The following is an 18401-nucleotide window of genomic DNA, read 5'->3' as shown; positions in this document are numbered from 1 at the left end:
CGCTGCGGAGGAACTGCGCTCCGAAATCCCGCACCGCCCGGAGCGGTGCAGCAAGACCGGGAAGGGAGGGGGGGTTACCTGCACCACCAGGTTTTTCGGCTGACAAGGAAACTTGCAGATAACGGGGTGATGAAAACAGCAGCCTTTTTCATTAAAATTGATAGGTAATTAGTTGGACATTAGAGGCTTGGCCAATTACCAAAAGGCCAAATGTATGAATAAATTCCGTGTTCTTGTACGGAAGATGTTAATGTAACAGATGGGTTTAAGAGATACCGGTACTTCTCCCAGCAATTCTGATGGCAAAATATTTTTAGCAATATTTTGTTACTAGTGGATAGGCATTCTCTTCCTTCGTGCATTGGAAAGTAGATCTCAGAGGTATCACCGCCTCTTTATGAAGAATAAAAAGCTGTACCTATTTTATAACTGGAATATGATATGGAACAGATTAATCACAGAGAAAAATAAGTGTGAGGAAGCTCGGTCTTTGTAAAATACATAATCACTGGCCCTTTCAGAACACATGCTTACTAGTATTTGTTTCTGTGACACATTTTCAGAGTCATTAGTTTTCACTACTACCCTATTGCTTGACAGAATACCTTTCCTTTTTAAAGAACATAGTTCATTCAAGAACATCAGTTTACTTGAGAGATCTTCCAGTACAGTGTTCGAACAGCACAATACATTTCACGTTTGTGGACTGCGATCAATTCTAATTAAAACTTTAATTACGTTTTGCTCCATTCTAACAAAGCAAGAAGTAGTCTGGGCTAATGTTGATGTCAAGGAAAACTAAGGAAACATGTTCTTCATCTTCGTTATGTATTATTCCTGCCTTTTCATTAAGGACTGAATCCTTATCTTGTTATTTATCCACAAACTTTTATGACATAGAGCTGCAATATTTAATCAGTTTTCTGGTTGCCCAGTTTTGCCCCATACAAAGGTATGTCTGCACACAGAATTGCACCACTGATTTTTCAACATGGTTCTTGTTCTGGAACGTCCACCTATTGCCAGCACATCAGCTGTTCTGTCAAGCAACATCTACTTGGGAGTATCACAGTGTTATGTAACTCACAACCACAGAGCAAAGCCAAAGATGTCTCCACTGCTGTGGGTCCCACACCACAGCACCAGCCAGAAGGAAAATTATGCTCTGCCGAGAATAAGGTGAAGTCTAACCAGGATGTAGGGGGTGAGAGTAGGGCAGAGCAGAGAGAAGGAATCAGGCTGGCTGAGTAGGATGGAAGCAGTGAAATTAATCTGGCTTTGGTACTGTTTGGAAAAGGCATTGCATGTGTCCCAGGGTGTGACATCCTGCTGACTGCAGCACGTCTGGGGCATGGGAGGTCCTGGTGTGCCTGCAGCACAGTCCTGCTCGAGGGCTGCAGCACCGTGCTGCTGTGTCTCCATTTCTGCTCTTTTCAGTGTGTTGGGGTAGTAGAGGCCTCTTGACTTTTCTTTCCATCTATACACTCAATATAGCTGTAGGAGGGATCTAAATCTAAGAATAGAGATTCTTTTAACACATGAGTGTGATGAACTTTGTTGTAGATGATTCCAAAATTGTTTACATTTCATGCTGTTGTTCTGGTTCTCTTTTTCAGTTTTGGAATTCTAATGTTATGCCTTCATTATGCATTCCTAAGTTTTTTTTGTATTATATCTGTCCCTCACGCTCAGGTGTTAGTTTTGCAGATTCCCTTGGATTTTCAGAATTTTTTGTTAATTGGTCAAATAGTGCTGGTTCATCCTCTAATTGTGAATCAAACAGCAATGTACACTAATTAAAATCAGAGTTAGAAAAATTAAAATATGGTAGACAAATTTGTTCTTTAAGTACTCGGAATTGAAGCACATAGCACTTACCCTGAGCAACTGCGCTTCTCGTCTGTGATGTTAAATATTGTCAACACTGATCATCATCCTTTTGTTTTTAATACATATTGTTTTGCCGCTGTGGATTGGGGCTAAAAACCCTTTGTCGTTAAAGTAGTCTATAAAGAAGCTTGTCTCCAAGTGGTTTTGATTGCCCGTGGATTTTGCGCTTTGCTTTAATTTTGTCTTTAGTAGAGAAAAGCAACTGTGTGATCTTCCTGCATTATTCCTCATGCCTAATTCTGACTCAGACTTCACTCTAATGAACTTAGACCATTTCATCTGTCCCCATTTTCTTGTGGGTCCCCATTACCTGCATTTGCATACCTTTTGCCATTCTCTACAATCCTCGGCCTTTTTCTTTCTTCTTCTGGAGCGTAATTTTGTTTCTTCTTTCTCTGTGCTTTCATTGCATCTTTAGATCACTTTCCTCCTCACCAATTATCCCCTTCACTGTTTGTTTCTTTATTGGGAAAGACCCTGAGTTACTCTACAGCTTCCCTACATGACACCGCTGCAAGTGTTGTGTGGTGCAGGAATTCGGCACGAATAGGGGAGGCTCTGAGCATATGCAGTGCTGTGAGATGTGAGGATCCAGATGGGCTCCCATCGCAGGGCGGCTCTTTCTTACCTCAGCTCCAATCCTTGTCTTTTTTCATAGAAAGAGAGAATCTTATCTTGTGAATTTTATACTGTTGTTCTGAGAGTAATAGCTATAAACCTTTTCAAAGATAACGAAGCAGATGATAGAAAGGATACTTTTTCATGGAATACAAAATCTTGGGGTAGTGCTACAAATCCATATTACTTTTTAAGTTATAAATTGCTAAGAATACATATGTATTGTTTTCAATTTTATTTTTTTTTAAGCTGTGTGGATGTTTTCCACAGGATCTCTCCTTTCAAGAGCTTTTCCACATTTGGGTGTGAATGTGACTCAAAGGACAGTAATACACATGTAGGAAATTAAGACAGATTATTAGAGATGGTCTCGTAGCTTAAAGTTGTAAAAAGTAAGTAGTTTCAAGGAGGCAGTTGAAGGAGAGGAAAAGATAAAAATCACTTGACAGTCAATTTCACTGATGTGTTTATACAAATATCAAGCTGTTTTTCTTTGTGATTATTCTCCTGAGGAGGTTAAGGAACAGAATATGCTTTGTAAAATAACTTGTAAAACCATAGCTAATTGAAATAAGCAGTGCTCATTGGGAGTGAGAGGACAACTGCATCTAAGCATGATGTATTCTAAAATTATGATATCAAAGACAAAGGAATAAGCATTACAGATATTATTTAAGATTTTTTTCCCCTGAAATAAACCCCATGGACTCACATTTTCAATCCCAGACTGTAAGAATTTAAGAGTGCATCCCAGTTTCACTGTTTTGAAAAAGCAAGAGATTGCTACATTCTTGAGTTTGTCAACAACATATGAATTTTGAAGTAATGGGAAGTGATAAGTTGAGGTGACCAAGTGTATCTTTTAAGATAATTATAGTAAAATAATTTCCTACTAGGAAGATAAAGAATTTTAGAATCATTTTATCATCACAAAGCCATTTGAGGAAGATTATCTACATAATCAGCATTACAAGAGACTGAACTGATGTGCAGGAAAAAAACAAACTGTGATGGTGATTTTTATACCTTTTACACTATTATATATATATGAGATACTAACATTTTTAGTTAAAATGAACCTTTAATTACTTTTGGCTTAAAGAAGATTTAATTTTAAATAATCGATGATTTCAGAAAACCATAATTGTTTTTATTCAACACTACTAAATACCAGAAAGAATCATTTAATCTATTTCTTGTTCACTAACTTAGACTTTCTCAAAGTTCATTTATGAAAATATGTAAAAACTGAGATCCATAATCATAAGATTTATAAGTGGCGTTGAATTTTTTTTTTGTGATCCTATCAAGGTATTTTCATACCATAGTTAAGTATAAAAATATAGTATAATTTTAACTCCCAGTGAGTTGAATCAACCAGTATAATAAAAACTGATGAGATTACCTTGGTTGTTCAAACTTTGACTGTACAAGTTGAAATGTATACTCAGGAAGAAAACTGTGACAGTAATTTACAGAGCTTTTAGACTAATAAATATAAGGCTCTAAATCTTATGATGAAAATTAATTTTAATTAGTTTTAACTTGTAGCTAAATAGGAAGTTGTATTCTGGGGAAAAAAGCTTTTAGATTCATAAATGCCTAACTCTACAAGGGAGAATAGTGAACATTTTAAGCGTGTCTAGCAGAGTCCATAGCATTTGACTTGGTGACTCCTCTATCCAGACTCCTATTCATGAAACGCATTTTTTTTTTTTTTAAAATCTGTCTTGATTTAAAGACTATAGGAAATGGGAAATTTATCTCGGTTCTCTCTAAGCTTTTTCAGTAATTAATTATCCTTAGTGTTAAAACATATGCCTCATGTCTTCGTTCTGGTCTTCATTAAGAGTTCTTGAACCAATCAATCCCCAAAGTAGTTGAAAGAATATTAATCTTAAATAGGTCAACTGTTGAGCCAAGTGTGTGTAAAGTACCTATGATTTGATTTGAATATATAAAAATAATTTCACAAAGGCAGTATGTTACTGGAATTTATTTTTTTTAATGAAAGATTAGTGTTCCACTTCATAGAAAACATTTTTACTCAAAAGCAGATATTAAATCATTCACTGTAAGATGGAATCAAATAGCAGCAAGTGGAGCTGAATATTATCCTTTTTGTGGACTGCATTGGAGAGAATATGTGGTTTAATTAGACTTTATTCAGAATGGAGTCTTCTAAAATTAGAAAATCTTGTTTATAAAGGCTCTTACAATACAGCATATTTCTCTGTGCTGTTATCTGCTATATTTAGAAGTACAAAGTAACTGAAGACCCTTAGAGAATGAAATTTGAGATATTATTAGTTAGAATTAAAATGCTTTTATTTTTTAGTAGAAGTTGGTATATGTAGAGAAAAAATTGATTTGCAGGTTAGTGAAAGTGAACATTTTTACAAGGTCTTAGCACTGAAAGTAAAATCAGCTTATATAATGAATAATGATGCAAAAAGTTATTTGTGCAAATATTCTTAATATATAACACATATCCAGTCAATTTATCAACATACCCGATGTTCTTTCATTACAACAGAATATATACTGCATTTTTTTAAGCAACCATTTTTCCTTTTAAATATACATTCTTTTCAGATGATACAAAGGCGTACCAACATTAAGGAATGGTCTTGAAATGCCTGTTTTGAATGGCATAGAAGGCATTCAATTTGAAAGGATGATAGCCTGAAAAGGAATTTTAGTTTGATGCATCTGATTATACTGGCAATTTTGGCAAACCAAACTGTATCTTCAAATGTCTAACAAAGTATGACCTGTGTTTTTCACCTGGGGTTTTTGGGGTTTTTTGCCTCTTACTTGGATAGGTCACATCAACCACATTGTAAGGTTAAAGAATGCTCTACAATGTACTCCAGTGGACTTGAAATCTGGTCCTTGACATCCATGTAGAATGGGAAAATTTAGAAGACTGGTATGCTTTTTGGCCTTGAAGTCAGAATGTTTTACCTTGTTAAAACTTTTATGTCATGTATCCTTACATAAAGAGTGTCAAATAATCACAAACTGTCTTTCCCATACACATAAAAGTATATAAAATACACTTGCCTCCCTCTGTCAGTGAAATTCTAACAATACAGCTGTATTACTGAAATGCCAAAGTGTTTAAGAGAAGTAGCTTCTAAGGATCCATTTTTCTCCTCAGGTATGGTAAGAAGATCACAAAATAGCCTTTATCATTCTTCATTAACAAGTTTTGTTTACAAGAGTTGCCCCCCATACTGAGTGAGTGCTCAACTCTTTAGTTCAATGGCTGTTTGTTTTAATTCCTGTTTGGGAAGATAGGAGGGTTGGAAGGGGTTATGATGCTTTTATGTTTTTCTAAAGTGTCTACCACAAAGAGGTGCTACTGGAACACAGATCTGTAAGTAATACTTGTTTCTATGTGGTTTGAGAGGTGAACATTACTCAATCAGGCTTCCCACTCTGTTATATGAGAATGTAATCCTGAAGTATCAGCATGTACTAACTCTGCCTCATGTTTTATGTCATTCTTAGCTTTTACTGATCCCTTTTTTCCTCTCTCTCTGGCTCTGCTTCCCGTCATCTTTGATTATGCTCCATAGGTCTCCTGTTGCCTTAGAGTCTCCCTCTCCTTGACAATACCTGGCTGTGCTTGTTTCACCATGGTGGATGCCTCCTTCGTCTTGCATTTTAACTGTGGTTTTGTGTTTGCTTTTTAAACTGTGAACTTTATCAAACGAGATCTGGCCTTTTTATATGTTCCAGAAAGTGCAGCTGTATGTACTGTGCTATAAGGGTAAATGTTTTTATTAAAATTGTAACAACATGTAAGATATACCTACAACCTGTGCAGAAAGATAAAGTGCAAGTTCAGGGATTTCATGGAGTGACTTTGAACCAATCCATAGCAGCAACTGAGTTTGTCTCCTGCAAAGCTAATTAGGATACATTCATACTGCAGTCACTAGGTTGTGAAAGAAGTATGCTGACATAATCAGGCTAGCTCTAAACCCAATATACGATGTACCTGCAGCAAGCCAGACATAGCAGTGCAGTGCTTAGCATGGCTGATACCATCAGGTCTTCATCCTGCCCTTGAGCAGGTTACACCACGTTCTGCTTGGCCCTGGTGGGACTGTTTGCAGTGGTGAAGCCAGTGAGTTTGAAGCTGGCTGAGGCACACTCTTCTCCAGCTGTTGGGCTGTAGTGTAGATACACCCTAAAATATGTCCTAAACAGCTGGATTTGTATCCAGATATATCTAGATATATACCAGGTGTCTGGTATTTTCAAAGAGAGGTCTGTAGGCAATCACAGTACAATGTGAACAGATGTTGAATACAGCTGTGTTCTTTCTGTGTGTCTGTCAGCTTTGTCTGTGGAATTGCTCTCTTCGGTGCCTTAATTCTGTATTGTAGTGCAAGGCCCGAGATGTTCTTGTAAATCTGCATAGTAGAAACACAGCCTGTTTATATATATATTTTTTTCCTTCTGGGTTGTGGAATGTTGGGGTATGAAGATTCAACACAGGGGACTGAAAATGTTACAACAATTTAGCATAACATACTCTATGCTTTTTATATCTACATACTGTTATAAAATGTTCTTCTATTGGTATGTTATCACCTAATGCCGTAACATCTACATTGTCAATTACCTTAACAAAACCTATTAATGCAAGTTCTACAAACGAAGCAATTTGCCTTCTTTACAGGAGAATGAGCTAGAGAACTGTTTGCTACTTATTTGCTATTATTTGTGGGATACATTATTTTACATTATTACCTGCTTCAAGTACTTGTAATCGAATATAGATTTTTTTATAATGTGCAACTATAAATAAATGAAAACAGTATAACAAGGTTCTGAATTGTTGCATGAGAAATCCATGGTAAATATCAAATACTAGAGTAATTTTTATTTCAGCATCAAACAGTCCTATCATTACTTTGTATTGCTGATTTAATGTTGGTGAAATACAGCTAGTTAATTAAAAATAAAAAAATTAATGCTGTAACTTCATGTGCTTCAAATATATGAAAATTAACTGTGTCTGACTATGACTTGAGTTTTAGTGGGTGTCTTGCATTGCACAGACGGCTGAGGAGACAGAGATATTTTTAAAATTGCACTTTCTTCCATATAAATTGCAAGGTCTTGCAATATGTGACTCATTTCAGCTGCTTGCATCTCCCTGTTGCTAACAGGAGTGTATTAGTGACGACCAATAACAATATATCAATGTCAGCCCATCTCCAGATAAAAGAAAGAGTTCACGAAGCGTTCAAGGTTGTTCTGGTGTTATATGTAACTGAGATAACTGGAGACTGTAATTCTCAGTATTGCCCAGGAAACCCAACTATTTACTGTTGACAGCATTGATATATTCAGAAGGACTTCAACATCCAAAGCTGTGTGAGACAACTAACATATTCCCTTATTTCTGCAGCGCTGCATTTTGTCACTCAGTAATTTAGGAGATTCCCAATTCTAGTAAGGCCTACACAGCAGCTTGTAGCCATGTCAGCCTTGTACTTCTGTTTTCCTTTGAAAATACTTTCAAGAATTCTGCAGAAATTTTTTTTGTTTGTTCTGCATGAACAAAGTTTGTGGTGTCACTCTGGACACTTGACTAATGAGGTGCTCTTCTATAAACATTGAATCTGTGAGAATAAACAAAAAAACCCCACAAAGGTAGCAAATTCACACAAGTTATAGGGACAAAGTCACCATCTCAACTATGCTATGATAATTTGCCATACTTCAAAAATTCAAATTACAGTAAAAGTGAGTTAGATGTGGTTGTACAGTGAGAAAAAGTGTATGCCATCAGTGGGCATTAGCAGCATCATTTACAAGTACTGACCTTGGAAAATCTTTAGGAACACATGGAAGGATGGCTTGATGGTGCTTCATTATTAAAAATTCCCATAGAGTTAAATGTGGAGATTTCTGAATCAGTCCTATCCTGAAGTAGCTGGGCCAAAGTCCAAGGCCATACACGTGTAAGGACTCATTCTGTGTGCTGATCTGATCCCTGCTGGGAAAAAAATTGGATCAGGGAGTGGATTTGCATTGTGCAAAGTACATCCTGAACCATGAAAACACTTCTGTGAGTGATTAGATTTAAATACATGGGGAAATCTGTTGCTTTGAACACACTGGGTTGACTAGAAATGTAGGTGTAAGTGTTCAGCAAGCTTATAGCCTTAGGGAGATGAGACTCGGGGAAAAGGAGAAGTTGTGATCATGAATCATGTCAGAGATGTAGGCAGGATAAGATCTGTGAGGATTTCAGTGCTAGGAAGATTCATTCTAAATGAATCAAGAAGGAGGGGGGGAGTGAGGAAAAAGAGTAGGATAGCATTTGAAGTTAGCAGAAGGCAAAGATGTCAACATCTAGGAAAGACTGAGTAGTGGACAGTCTCTCACAAAAAGGGTGATTAATGTGAGAATTACTAGCAGATTCACCACTTCTCATGGGTTTTTAGCTGTTATGAGAAAACTTTGAAGGGAAAGTTTGAATTTGCAGTAAACATCCAATTTAGTGATGAATCCAGTGGATTGTTGCCACTTTTCTCTGAGCTGGCTCTTTGGATATAATGATAGACAAGATGTATCAGAACTGTGCTAGGGCAGAAGCATTTGAGTTATGTGCTCAGGGGGAGCCTTACTGAGATGCCAATAACTATTATCACTGTGATAACTTTTCTTATGTTGTGTGTCAGATGGGTGATAGATGTTGCTGTTGGAGAAGAGGAAGGAGAATGGAGATGGTTTTGAGTCACATACAAGTAAGTCCTAAAAATGACCAGAGAAACACCCCCAGTGCAGGCTCTCTCTGGCAGTGAGCTCTGTGTGGGTGCAGGGGAATTTGCTCATCGAGAGGCATTTGCTACATGAAACTAAGTGAGGAGAAGGACTGAAAAATAAAATTTGAAGTATTTGCATAAGACTTTATATGTTCTCTCATCATATGATTCATTGATCTTATGACTGAACAGCTGCTTTTAAAAATCCTGCTTTTCTGAAGTAAAAACCTGTTTGGAGCCCTGATTTTGAAGAATTTATGTGACAAGTTACTTGTTTTGCATTTGTATTAAATACAGATATGCCAAGTACTTTTTCACTGCTGATGTCAGTTTTGAATGGGATATAACAACTACAGTGTTGGCAAATTTATAGAACTTAACATGATTTCATTCACATTGTATTACATGATCATGCAGAAGACAGAAACATACCTTGTCCAGAAGCTTTTAGACAATTAATGGCAAAGCAGAGGATGGAATCCAAAACTCTGATTCTCACAGTGAATTGTAGACCCTGTGTTATATATGTGCTTGATCACAGTGCTGTAATGAAGGTCCTGTAATGGGAGGAGCTCAGTTTGCATAAATTGAAAGAGGCTGGACAAAACTTTGAAAATTTTTTGGTTGTTACAGGTCAAGGTAGAAAAACATTTGGCAATTGTGTAAATTTTTCCCCTCTAAGCTGCAAGTATTTCGGTCCTGTACATCAGTAAAGACCAATCTGTTCCTCAGAAGAGTTGCTCATGCAATTTGGGTATCACTGATTGATGATTGTCTTCTGCATCTGTCAGTGAGACAAATACTATCAGAACTGCTGGTGAAGTGACCTCATCTGGGGTTTTAAAAGAATGAAGATGCAGACCTAGAAATTTGGATGTAAGCAGTGTCCCACTGGACGTTTTGTATGACACTGGTCTGTATCGAGTGAAACATGATGTCTGATTACCCCAGCACCAGATGATCTACATTCCTGACAGCGGGAAGACGAACGTTGGCACCAACTTGAGCTGAGCTCTCCATCCAGCCCAACCTGACCTTTCCTGGCAGGGCTCTGTGGTCATATCTGCTGGAAGGGGAAGCTTTCCCTGTTCCCTCACTTTCCTATTACCCTTCACTATTTCTTTATGGTTTAGCTCACACAAATGACCCTTACTTTCTTTTCTGGGTGGAGTGGCATGACAATTTTTTTCTTATCTTGCCTTGCACGTGGCCATACAAATCCTAGGATATACACAAGGCATTAGGCAAGGAGTTATTTCCGTTAATGAATATGATTCTTTGGAGAGTATAACCTTTTTTGGCAGCAGAACTGGATTATGTCAGATTAAAATCACTGTGTAGTCATCCTCCCATGATGCAATGGGACCAGTACAGAGTTGTTATCACTGTCTGACTGTGACTTCTTCCTTCGGCTTGTCTTTCTTCTTGGCTCTTTAAGGTACTTGGTAGGAAGCTAAACAGTGCAGTTTAGTAATATTGGCTAACCTGATAAATTCTTACAGAAGCAGTGCTTGTGTGTAGTTGATGAACTAAAAATTAAATGAAATTATTAATGAACTAAAAGTAATAATTATTGTATAGCTTAAATTTAAGTCATTAGTATCACCACCAGTCTAGTTTTGGAATATTTATAAAGTGAAAATAATCAGGTATTTATATGTCTCTCAAGTTTTGCTGCTGAAATCTGTCAGGTGGTGTTGTGATAATGATGGTTCACTTGGACTAAAACTGATGAGGAGTGGGCTGCAGAGCATGGATTGGTCTCTTTAAGTATATAGTGAGGAGGCGCATGTCTCTGTTATCTCTGGGTTTTAATTACATTGGATTAACTGGATCATTATATTGCATTTACATACAATTCTTGCATCAGTTTTAATTAATAGTTTAGCCAGAGTCCTTGACATATTTTTCCTTCTTAGGCTTTTGCATAATAAAATACAGGTGTCAGCATACTCATTGCCCATCCTCACAGAGTTGTCAAAGTACTCTGAAAAATTAAGGTCAGACCAGTTTTTCATTTGGATATGAAGTTATCCTTTAAAAAGAGGCATGAAAGTGACCTGTGTGCTTTATACCATACAGGTAAATGGTAGAGCTCTCCGCTGATGTACAGCCAAATTTCACTTTAGACCGGCTTTGTAGCTTTACCCCTTGGACATATGAAGCATTACCTGGAAATTGTTTTGACTGTGAATGAACAGAAATGTGAAGATTTCTCAGTACAATGCAGTGAACAGGCATAACCAGTTCATTAGCATTCTGCTAATCTCTGGGTTGTACCTGAGACTTGTCACCGCAGTAAGAGTTGGCAGGAGTGGCTGTTATCTGTTCTTGCTTGTTTCAGAGGGGAATGCGTGTGACAATGTAAAGACCAAGACCTGGTAAAAGTAGGGTTTTTTAAAGTACTAGAGCAGAAGAAAACAAAAAGTATGTATTTTATGTGGAATGGTCCAGAAGTTGTGTGCTCCCTGTTTTTCCTTTGAAAAATCTGTTATTTCTTTGGCCAATGATGCAAGCTGATCATTACTTCACATTTATTATTATGGCAAAATATTCAAAAGTGGAGTCAGTTGCACCAGTCACTCTGGATATAAGTCAATTCAGGCTCCATTAAGTTGTTATTAAGTGCTGTCAGCCAAGTCCACATTGTGGAAGACAAAAGAAGAAAATCTGTCATATGTAAGAGCTAGTTGCACAATTTTTTTTTAGCACACCAAGACTCAGGAGATCTTACAGCAAACTTTCCAGATTAGGTGTGTATTCTAAAAGTAGAACGTCAAGAGTCTGGTTACTTTTAAACAAAAGAACTTGCCAATTTTATTCCGCTTCTGTAGCTTCAGACTGTTCAATGGGACTTTTTATCCCTCTAAATGAAAAATTTAAAGGTATGCTTTAGCTGTAGTGGGACTTTGTTTTGGATGGAACAGCCCTGCATCCCATGGCTAGCTGAAAGGGCTCAGTCACTTGATACTTCACTTATTTTTTCTGTCAGCAAATGCCTTAATGTGCCACTGCAGTATAACTTGTTCCCAGGGGAGCAGATGAACAAGCAGGGAGGACACGATCATCCTGCCTCCCCTCCCAGGCAGCTCCCTGCTCTCTGCCGCTCCTGCAAGGATTTCTCCATATCTGTCTTCAACTCAACCAAAATGAAAACAAGACACAAGTAGTGGAAAGGCAGAATATGGCTGGCGAGAAGCAGCAAGCAGCCCTTCCTGGGTGAGCAGATGAAGAAGCTGTTCAAAAAGAAGATTATGAGAGGAATATATTCACTAGCATGAAGCTTACTCAACCTGTCAGTTTTTTCTCTGAAGTTATCAGGTGATTTCTTCTGGTTTTGTGTCAGGTAATAATCTTTTGTGCTTCTGCTGTGTTATGTCAGACTGCTTTGGACTGAAATAAATATTTCCTTGGCTGGGGAGTGGGTGGTGTGAAGTGAAGCACAGAGGATGGTGCTGAGGTCCTGCTTCTGCATCTGGTGTGGGCACACCCAGCTAGCATCAGGGTCTGCCTTGGGCTTTGGGAAGAGCCATCCCAGGGACAAGCCAGGAGCTGGGGCAGTTCGGGAGCCCAGTGCACAACTCACCTCAGCAACCAGCAGTTTGGTGACAACTGGCACCTACCATGAAGATACTCCAAGAGAATAAAAACCTGAAGACAGCACAGACAGCTTGAATGATAACCCATTTTTTCCTAGGAAACAAACATCCCACATGAGTTATGCCCAGGTCACAAGTTTAACTTTGCATTTCCCTGAGGTCTGTGTGAACCTTGGAGGAAAAGTTTCTTACTTGTCTGGTTGACACAGACTCAGGATATTGTGCCATTACTTCTGCTCTGTAAATTGTCTTCTGGAGAGCCTAACTGATATTTAGCTACATTATTCATGAAGGAATTTACAAATCTACCTCCTGCCTCTGTGTAGAACCTCCATATGGTATAGTATGGAGTATATAAATTTTATAAACTATTCAGCACAAGTGTGCCTGTGTGGGGATTTAGAGATCTGTGGGAATTCTTTTAAAGTAAATTTAATTTAATTTAATTTAAATATTTTAAAAAGGATTCTACAGCTCACTGTAGAATCTTTAACAGTTTTGATTTTTTATGTGATAAATCTCCTTCCAGTGCACTTACAATAAAATCATAGAATCATTTGGGTTGGAATGGACCTTTCCACTGGACCATGTTACCCAAAGCCCCATCTGGCCTGGTCTTGAACTCCTCTAAGGGTGGGACATCCACAGCTTCTCTGGGCAACTTGTTTCAGTGCTTCACCGCTCTCACAGTAAGAAAGTCTACTATTGATGATCCATTATCATAATTAATAAATAATATTAAATGTATTTCTGTTAGTATATAGGTCCATGGATCTTACACCTTGTATGTGTAAAGCTCTAGGGAGACCTTGTAGCAGTCTTCCAGTATCAAAAAGGGAGTTTTTAGGAGGGCCTGGAGTGATAGGACAAGGGGTACTGGCTTTAAACTGAAAGAAGGCAGGCTTAGACTACGTGTTAGGAAGACATTTTTCACTCTGAACATGGTGAGACACTGTAATGGATTGCCCAGAGAAGTTGTGGATGCCACATACCAGGAAGTTTTAAGTTTGGATAGGGCTTTGAGCAACCTGGTCTAGTGGAAGGTGTCCCTGCCCATGGCAGGGGGGTTGGAACTGGATGATCTGTAAGGTCCCTTCCAACCCAAATTCTGTGATTCTGTGTAAAATGAGAGCTCACATTTTTGTAACAAAAAGAATAGCAAAGAGGAATACTACTTTATGTTTTTTGAGAAAAGCTATTCCAAAACATTTCTGTGTATAAATACTCTAAGTGTAGGGAATTCACTGGAAACATAACTGTATGAATAAGATACTTTCCTGAAGAGTAAAAAAGGAATGAGAATGTTATCACCTTGAAATTCTCAGGAATACCTTTTGTAGTTATATCCACTGCCAATTTTAATTTGAACTATTATTCAAGTATTGACATGTTCGTAGTGATTGAATCGTTACAAGTGTTTGAAAGAATTACAGAAACTTGAAAAATACCAGTTACCAAGGCAGTAAAAGCAGTTCTCTATATGTAGGAATAGAAAGCTGAGCCTGAGACTGAAACCACAGCTCCATAAATGGTCTTACTGCACATCGTGTTCTTACCCACAAAATCCAGGAGGCAATTACCTGGCTTTATTAGGCACAAAAGAAGGGCTGTCCCAGGAAGAAATTACCTCATCCTGAGGTTGGAACTAGGACAAAACTTCCTGATCCAGAGAAAGGTGTATTTACCTTTCCCAGGGTTTCCATGCCATGACAACCCTCTCATGAGCCAATTGGTGGTTCACATTTCCATTTTGTCTCAGTGGTGCAATCAGCCTCAGTTCTTTTTCCAAAAGCTCAACATTGTCTGAAATGCCACCATGTGACCCGTGGAGTTTGCTGCTTGGTAAGTGAAGCTTGAAGGACAACCTACGCTATTTCCAGGGTGTAGGAAACATTAGGAAATACTGACAAGATCAGTGTGATGAAATAAATAGTATTCTCCAGCTGCTCTTTGTCTTACTTTGAAAACATTACTTTTTATGGCCACAGATTTTCCAGTGGGAAACAATGAATAGAGTTCAGGACCAGTTTTATCTAGGCTTTTCCTGGTCCTAACTCCCAGGAAACTATTTGGCTCCTTGTTAGCTGTAACAGTGCTAGAATTAGTTCTGTTTTCTGACAGAAAATCACCCCTGACTTAGTGCCTAAGGCTGCTAATGTTAGTGCTGCATTACAGGTCCACATCAGCATTTTTGATGGGTAAATAACTGTTGCGTTACATCTGTATCTAATATCCTATCTCAAGTATGGCATTTGTGGTGCATTTAATGGTATTTGGTTATCTAAAAAGTGCTCTGTCAGAGCATACTGCAGGTGTCTAGGTGGTGGATGTAGTATTGCTATTTATATCATAGTGCTCTACAAATATTAATAACACTGTGCTTCAGAGTGAGCTATAGCCATAAACCTGTAAAATAACTCCCAACAGTTCATCTTGATAGTCTGTTGAAATTGGACTGCTCTGACTATACCCCCTTCAGGCTCACTGCCAATCTCATATTTTATCCTGAAATTCCATGAGGAGACACTCAAAATAAACACTACACTAGCAACTGCTTGAATTATCTTCAAGGCAGTAGCAAGCATTAGTTTCACTTTAGCCTCTCTGTCTTTCTTCAGTTGAAAATCCGTGAAGTTTGACCTTTTGAATACATTTTGCTCTTATTTATTCCCCCTGTTGACTGTAGTAGGAACAGAATGAGTATAGCTGAGAAGGGAATGGGTACATCATAGATGCTAACCTGTTATGACTAAATTATCCCTGTTGGTCCCATGTTGCCCAGCACCAGTGACTTTATACACTGCATATCTCCTCACTAGCTTGCTTTCAGAGTAGAAAAATACAGCTGCTTGATTTGCATTTGAGTTTTCTTAGGAGGGAAAAAAAAGAGCGACCTAGAAATTACAAGATTATTCCAGGCACCGTTTCAGAGACATTCAGCTTTTTGTTCTGCAAATGCTTTTTCTTCGTTTCTTTTGAAAATAGCTGATCTTGTAATTCACTTTTAAAGCCTAAAGGTGATCCAAATAGCCCCTCACCAAGGTCAGTATACCCTTGAATTGTACATGTTTGCTAATTTTAAACTTCAGTGTTTTTCAGAAAGTAGTGTGTTTAGCAAGAATAGAAGAGGTAGAATGTGGGATTGGGACAATATGAATGTTCACACATCACTGCCAATGAAAGCAAAGCTTACAGGTCTAATTTTAGGCTTTTCAGCCTTGGTATTGTTCCTTACAGCACAGTTATTTTCCATATTATACAAAGCAGTCCTTTTTTCAAGTTTTATAAACTGCTTTAGAGAACAAAAGCAAGGACAAAGTGAGTATATGTCATGGTTGAAAGCAAATCAAAGAAGCTTAAGTATGGCTGAAGTTAGAAATGATTGCATGCCAGTTCTATATTCAGAGGACAATTCTTTAAGAAAAACAAGAATCTAGAGAAACATGTAATGAGACCCGAAGTAAAGAGAGTAACATGGGACCCTTGGTTGTGACTGGATTTGCTTCAACCCATTTAATTAATTTACACTGTGCTTAGATGCCTGGTAAATTAGTCCTCTTAAAAAATGTCAAAATGACCTGTGCTGTTTGGAGAAGTAAGACTTTCAGGATACCTACCTATCTCTGGGTGCTTCAAACTAAGCATTGTAGATGCAGTAGAGATGTTATAACCAGTTCTTTGTGTACCACCAGATAGATGCTATTTTCTAAAGTTAACTTTTACTAATACACGTATACAAAACTAGTTTATAGAATTATAGAAATACAATACTGTAAAAATGTTTTGTGTTCTTTCCTGTAGATTAATTACCAAGGGTTGGAGCCTTGGTAATACTAAGCCATTCCCCATGGAAGTGTCAACAGTAGTACTAACCTCTCAAAGTATCAAAAATACCTTTAAAAATAATTAAGTTAACGTAGTCCCCATTTTTCATCCAAAAGAAGCTTGTTAACTGAATGAATATATGAAGATGTTCAGAGAAGTCAGAGATCATAAAACTGTGATTTTCATTAGTAAATCTGCTGTTTGAACAGGTTGGTAACTGGCTGTGTTGAAAGACAATTTCTTGGGAAGAGTTTCTGCAGGGGTTGCTGTAACGTCAAGCTGGTATTTTGTTCCACAAGTTCAGCAAAGGTCCACTGCCTCCTCACTGGGCTTCACCACGCAGGTTGTGCCGAGGCTTGAAGCACAGTTTGGATGTGCTTGAAGCACAGTTGTCCTGGGAGAGTCAGCTCCATCTGAGCTCTGGGAGTAGACATTTTTTTTTCATACTATTCTAGCTGTCTAGGAGTTAAATGTTTAGTCTAATTGAGTAGGCTTTTTTGTTAGTCAGACAAGAGTAGATATTTCCAGAGAGCAATTAATCCCACTTACCTTGTATATATAGTTTTAGTATGGGATGAATTGCCTCTTGGTGAATTGGGTCCCTGTTTCTCTCCGTTGAGCATTGGAGCCTTGATGACTAGTTTAGATTAGATATCCAATTGCTAATGGCTACCACCCAGGTAGAATTAGCCTGGATTAATCAAGTTCCCTGCCACTGACTATAATAACTTCCCTGTTCTGTGCATGATTTGTGGATGCTGCGTTAGGGAAGAGTCTTATCTTGGTTTTCTTTGCAATAATTTCAAATGGTTTGACATTAATAGTACAATTCCTTAGTTTTCTGTTGTTTCTGGTTGTATGACAGTTTTAAAAATTGTGACATTTTTGTTATTTACTGTAATCATTAATAATAATAAAAACATTTTAATTCAGTTTCTTTATGGAACAGATTAAGTTAAAAACTGGCTGTTGGGTGGTTTTCTGGATTCTGGCCATGTTCTTGGAGTCATAAATCAATGTAGCTCCTTTCAAGTTAAAGAAAAATTGTTTTTAAGAAAGTTTGGAGCACCGATACTGTAATAGGGTGAAAGTATGACATCAGTGAAGAATAATCAGACTGTCAAATGACTTTATTTGGTGGCAAGGACTAATTTAATGGAAACTTCAAGATGGTAATTGTTTGGTTGTTTGGGAGATTGCAGCTCCTCAGGTCTTTCCCATGCCTGTCAGGTCCAAGATTTTTTTTTCTCCTTTTTTTTAATTTTTTTTTCTTTTTTTTTTTTGGAAACAGATATATACGGCAAGCAGAGCAGAGGAATAAATTCAATGCTCCTCTTAACCTTAAAAAAAGTTTTTCCTAGATGTTCTGAGAAGGTTTCCTTGGGAATCATAGCTAGTTTTTAAAAGAGAAAGTACAAATGCTAGTGACATCTCTGACCCCAATGCCTTTTTCATTTTATCCTTTTATCAGGGGCAGACTGGCAGCAACAGTCAGGTTTGTTTCTGCATTTGTTCTGGGAAAAACAAACAACCTCAGTTTAAGCCTCTACTGAGAAACCTGAGGCTTTCCCCATGAGTCTTGTCTCCTCTGAGCAGTCTGTGGTGATTTTGGGTACCAGAGGAGTACACTTACATCTTCAAACCCCACGTTTGCCCACATGTGAGAGAAGCATTT

General features: G+C 37.8%; 1 protein-coding gene across 2 annotated transcripts in view; it reads left to right on the top strand.

The window, feature by feature from the left end:
- Positions 1-18401, top strand: part of VSNL1 (visinin like 1) — a 90241-nt gene that overhangs the window by 1135 nt on the left and 70705 nt on the right. The gene's annotated exons all lie outside the window — the stretch shown is intronic.

The sequence above is a fragment of the Manacus vitellinus genome, unplaced genomic scaffold (genome assembly GCF_001715985.3).
Source record: "Manacus vitellinus isolate BGI_N305 unplaced genomic scaffold, ASM171598v3 scaffold_11_pilon, whole genome shotgun sequence".
Taxonomy (NCBI): Eukaryota; Metazoa; Chordata; class Aves; order Passeriformes; family Pipridae; genus Manacus; species Manacus vitellinus.
This window is presented reverse-complemented; position numbering and strand designations above follow the sequence as displayed.